General features: G+C 63.5%; 1 non-coding gene across 1 annotated transcript; it reads left to right on the top strand.

Moving 5' to 3' along the window:
• Nucleotides 1-1,447: 1,447 nt before the first annotated feature.
• LOC131863913 (5S ribosomal RNA) lies at nucleotides 1,448-1,566 on the top strand. Its single transcript, XR_009362806.1, has one exon. It is a non-coding gene; the product is annotated as a 5S ribosomal RNA (ribosomal RNA).
• The last annotated feature ends 4,152 nt before the right edge of the window (nucleotides 1,567-5,718 follow it).

A 5,718-nucleotide genomic window follows, 5' to 3' on the forward strand; every position in this document is an offset into this window, starting at 1 on the left:
GGTTGGGTTCCAAGGTGGGTGCCAACGTGGGTGCTAGGGTGCGTGGGTTAAAGGGTGTGTCACAACGTGGGTGCCAGGATGGGTGCGCACCCACACTGGCCAAGACGGGTGCGGGTGCAAGGTTGGGTTCCAAGCCCGGTCACAGGCTGGGTGCTAGGATGGGTGGGTGCCAAGGTGGGCACCAGGGTGGGTGCACCCACCCTGGCCAAGGTGGGTCACGGGGTGGGTCCTAGGGTGGGTAACGGGGTGGGTACTAAGGTGCGTGCCAAGGTGGGTCATAGGGTGGGTGCCAAGGTGGGCACCAGGGTGGGTGTGCACCAACCCTAGCCAGGGTAGGTCACGGGGTGGTTGTCGGGGTGGGCGTCAAGGAGCCAAGGTGGGTGGCAAGTAGCCAAGTTGCGTGCCAAGGTGGGTGTCGGGGTGGGTGCCAAGGATCCAAGGTGGGTGCCAAGGAACCAAGGTGGGTGTCTGGGTGGGTGCCGAGGTGGGAGCCAGGGTGGGTCCCAAGGTGAGTGCAAAGGTGGGTGCCAGGGTCAAGGTGAGTGCCAATGTGGGTTCCAAGGTGCCAGGGTCAGGGTGAGTGCCAATGTGGGTTCAAAGGTGCTAAGTTGGGTGCGAGGTTGGGTGCGAGGGTGGGTGGGTGCCAAGGTGTGCTAGGTGGAAGCCCGGGTGGGTCGGCATCCCATGGGTGTCGAGTTGGGTGCCTGATGGGTGCTTCTTGTCAAGTTTTAGTCGTCGGGACTCATTTCGAGCCTTAGAGGTCGTTTCTTGTCCGGTTGCCCTGTCTTCGACCTGGGAACCCAATTTTGGTCCTCGGGTCCCATTTTTTTTTGTCTCGCATCCCACTTTTGGCCTGTGGCCTTTTCGGGGTCGATTCTCGTTTTGGGCATCAGAGCATGTTTCTTCTCCTAAAACCCAATATTTGTTTATTAAGTCTCGGAACACATTTTTGTTCTCGTGGACCCATCATGGGTCTTGGAACGCATTTGTGGTCCTTGGGTCCCATTTTGCATCCCGAAACTTGTGTTTTGGTGCTTGATCCCTATTTTGGGTGCCCACCTTGCACCAAGTGCGCACCCGGGGCAAACCGAGCGCCTTGGTGCACCGGGGCAAGATCGAGCGTGCACCCGAGGCGCCCCGAACATGCACCAAGGTGCACTCGGCCCACATGTGAGCGCAGGTCGTTGCGCCCGAGGTGGTGTGTGGGCACCGCGTTGCAGACGGGACACTGCACGCACACGACGCCCCCTCCAGGTGCACGCACGTAGGCCGGGCCGGGTGCACACCCGACGCCCTAGCAAGGTGCGCGCACCCGGGCAGGGCTCACACTTGGCGAACGGGGCGCACTTCGCGAGGGAGGGTGTGCACCTCGACGGGGGTGGGTGGCCGGGGTGGATTCGCACGTGGGTCGCGGTTTGCTAAGTACACACTGCGACAAGCTCATAACGGGTGCGATCATACCAGCGTTAGTGCACCGGATCCCATCAGAACTCCGCAGTTAAGCGCGCTTGGGCCGGAGTAGTACTGGGATGGGTGACCTCCCGGGAAGTCCCGGTGTTGCACCCTTTTTTAGTTTTTCGCCGGGCGTCGCAATGCTATTTGAATAAACCTTTTGCCCGTTTGCGTTCTCGTCGGGGCCGGGCCGGGCCGGGGTGCGCTGCCCGCACTACCGCGCGCGCGGGGGCGACACCGAGCGCGCACCCGAGGCGCCCCGAGCACACAGGCCACGGTGCAACCCGGGCGTTGTGCGCGCACCCCGGTGCGCCCGAGGTGCTGCGCGCACACCCAGGTGAAATCGGTGTGCACCTCGGCCAGTGCGCGCTCGGTCGAGTCGCGCACGTTGGCCAAGGTGCACGGTGATGTTTCTTACTCTAAGGTTCCGCACCAGACGCCCGGGACAGGTGAGCGAAGCTGGGCGGGGCCGGGTGCGCGGCCGGGGCAGGTGCACGCAGCTGGAGAGAGCTTTGGAGCACACTTCGGAGCGCACCAATGATGCGCTCCATTCAAAAGTTTCCTGAAAAGGCAAAAAAAGTTGAGATTATAGAATTTCCCACTTGAGAGATTGTAAAAAAAAAAAATTTAAAATGAAGGAAACGCGGGTGCCAAGGTGTGCGCAGCCCAGCCAAGGTGTGCGCACCAAGGCGCCCACCCTGGCGAAGGTGCACGCAAGGTGCGCACCCGAGGCAAACCGGACAATTAACCCAACTTTCGACTTCGCGCGCACCTTGGAGCGCACTTCGGAGCGCTCCTTGGTGCGCACCAATCTTGGGCACCTCGGAGTGCACCATGGCGCCCACCAAGGTGCGCACCCGGGGCAAACCGAGCTCCGACTTCGTGCGCACCTTGGAGCGCACGAAAGGTGCGCACCATGGCGCCCACCAAGGTGCGCAGCCCAGCCAAGGCGTGCGCATCAAGGTGCGCACCCTGGCGAAGGTGCGCACCCGGGGCAAACCGAGCTCCGACTTCGTGCGCACCTTGGAGCGCACAAAAGGTGCGCAACCCAGCCAAGGTGTGCGCACCCCGGTCAAACCGAGCTCCGAATCGTGCGCACCAGAGGTGCACGCCATCGTGCGCACCTTGGAGCACACTTCGGAGCCCTCCTTGGTGCGCGCCGATGTTGCGCACCTCGGAGCGCACCCGGGGAAAACAATGCAATTAACCCGACTTTCGACTTCGTGGGCACCTCGGAGCGCTCTCGGGTTCGCACCTCGGAGCACACCGAGGTGCGCACCTTTGATGCGCTGCCTTCACCAATTTCCAGAAAAGGCAAGAAAACATTGAGAAGGTGTGCGCACCGAGGTGCCCACCCTGGCGAAGGTGCACGCGAGGTGCGCACCCGGGGCAAACCGGGCTCCGACTTCGTGCACGCCGCACCTTGGAGCACACTTCGGAGCGCTCCTTGGTGCGCACCAGGGCGCGCAACCCAGCCGAGGTGCCCACCCCGGCGAAGGTGCACGCGAGGTGCGCACCCGGGGCAAACCGGGCTCCGACTTCGTGCACGCCATGGTGCCCACCGCGGCGAAGGTGCACGCGAGGTGCGCACCCGGGGCAAACCGGGCTCCGACTTCGTGCACGCCGCACCTTGGAGCACACTTCGGAGCGCTCCTTGGTGCGCACCATGGTGCCCACCAGGGCGCGCAACCCCGCCGAAGGTGCACGCGAGGTGCGCACCCGGGGCAAACCGGGCTCCGACTTCGTGCACGCCGCACCTTGGAGCACACTTCGGAGCGCTCCTTGGTGCGCACCATGGTGCCCACCAGGGCGCGCAACCCCGCCGAAGGTGCACGCGAGGTGCGCACCCGGGGCAAACCGGGCTCCGACTTCGTGCACGCCATGGTGCGCACCGCGGCGAAGGTGCGCACCCGGGGCAAACCGGGCTCCGACTTCGTGCACGCCGCACCTTGGAGCACACTTCGGAGCGCTCCTTGGTGCGCACCAGGGCGCGCAACCCAGCCGAGGTGCCCACCCCGGCGAAGGTGCACGCGAGGTGCGTACCCGGGGCAAACCGGGCTCCGACTTCGTGCACGCCGCACCTTGGAGCACACTTCGGAGCGCTCCTTGGTGCGCACCATGGTGCCCACCAGGCCGCGCAACCCAGCCAAGGTGTGCGCACCAAGGTGCACGCGAGGTGCGCACCCGGGGCAAACCGGGGTCCGACTTCGTGCACGCCGCACCTTGGAGCACACATCGGGGCGCTCCCGGGTTCGCACCGGCGTTGCGCACCGTGGTGGGCACCTCGGAGCACACCAAGGTGGGCAGCGAGGTGCGCACCTTTGATGCGATGCCTTCACTAATTTCCATAAAAGGCAAAAAAAAAACGAGATTTTAAAATTTCCGTTTTGAAAGATAGTGAGAAAAAGGGAATGCTGGTGCCATCTTGAGCCCGCCCTGGTGCGCAGCCCAGCCAAGGTGTGCGCACCAAGGTGCCCACCCTGGCGAAGGTGCGCGCCCGGGCAATTAACCCAACTTCCAACTTCGCGCGCGCCAGGGTGGGAGCGCACCCAACAACCGGGCCTGGGAAGAGCCAATGCGAGAAACCCCACCAAACGCTCTGACAAAAAAAGAGGGGGCGCTCCAGTAACCCCGCTTCGGAGCGCACCCTGGGCAAACCCAGCCAAGGTGCCCACCCCGGCCAAGGTGCAGGCGAGGTGCGCACCCGGGGCAAACCGGGCTCCGACAACGTGCACGCCGCACCTTGGAGCACACTTCGTAGCGCTCCCGGGTGCGCACCTCAGAGCACACCAAGGTGGGCAGCGAGGTGCGCACCTTTGATGCGCTGCCTTCACTAATTTCCAGAAAAGGCAAAAAAAAAAGGAGATTTTAAAATTTCCGTTTTGAAAGATAGTGAAAAAAACGGAACGCGCGTGCCATCTTGAGCCCGCCCTGGTGCGCAGCCCAGGTAAGGTGCCCACCCTGGCAAAGGTGCGCACCCGGGCAATTAACCCTACTTCCGACTTCGTGCGCGCCAGGGTGGCAACCGGGCCTCGGAAGAGCCAATGCGAGAAACCCCACCAAACGCTCCGACAAAAAAAGAGGCGGCGCTCCAATAACCCCGCTTCGGAGCGCAGCCGGGGCAAACCCAGCCAAGGTGCCCACCCCGACGAAGGTGCACGCGAGGTGCGCACCCGGGGCAAACCGGGCTCCGACAACGTGCACGCAGCACCTTGGAGCACACTTCGAAGCACTCCCGGGTGCCCACCGGCGTTGCGCACCGTGGTGGGCAGCGAGGTGCGCACCTTTGATGCGCTGCCTTCACTAATTTCCAGAAAAAGGCAAAAAAAAATGAGATTTTAAAATTTCCGTTTTGAAAGATAGTGAAAAAAAAGGAACGCGGGTGCCATCTTGAGCCCGCCCTGGTGCGCAGCCCAGGCAAGGCATGCGCACCAAGGTGCCCACCCGAGGTGCACACCCGGGGCAAACCGGGCTCCGACTTCGTGCAGGCCGCACCTTGGAGCACACTTCGGAGCGCTCCTTGGTGCGCACCATGGTGCCCACCAGGGCGCGCAACCCAGCCAAGGTCTGCACACCAAGGTGCCCACCCCGGCGAAGGTGCACGCGAGGTGCGCACCCGGGGCAAACCGGGCTCCGACTTCGTGCACGCCATGGTGCCCACCGCGGCGAAGGTGCACGCGAGGTGCGCACCCGGGGCAAACCGGGCTCCGACTTCGTGCACGCCGCACCTTGGAGCACACTTCGGAGCGCTCCTTGGTGCGCACCATGGTGCCCACCAGGGCGCGCAACCCAGCCAAGGTGTGCGCACCAAGGTGCACGCGAGGTGCGCACCCGGGGCAAACCGGGGTCCGACTTCGTGCACGCCGCACCTTGGAGCACACATCGGAGCGCTCCCAGGTTCGCACCAGCGTTGCGCACCTTTGATGCGCTGCCTTCACTAATTTCCAGAAAAGGCAAAAAAAAACGAGATTTTAAAATTTCCGTTCTGAAAGATAGTGAAAAAAACGGAACGCGGGTGCCATCTTGAGCCCTTCCTGGTGCGCAGCCCAGGCAAGTTGTGCGCACCAAGGTGCCCACCCTGGCGGAGGTGCGCGCCCGGGGCAATCCGGGCTCCGACTTCGTGCACTGCATGGTGCCCACCAAGGCGCGCAACCCAGCCAAGGTGCCCACCGCAGCGAAGGTGCACGCGAGGTGCGCACCCGAGGTGCACACCCGGGGCAAACCGGGCTCCGACTTCGTGCACGCCGCACCTTGGAGCACACTTCA

The sequence above is a fragment of the Cryptomeria japonica genome, unplaced genomic scaffold (genome assembly GCF_030272615.1).
Source record: "Cryptomeria japonica unplaced genomic scaffold, Sugi_1.0 HiC_scaffold_73, whole genome shotgun sequence".
NCBI lineage: Eukaryota > Viridiplantae > Streptophyta > Pinopsida > Cupressales > Cupressaceae > Cryptomeria > Cryptomeria japonica.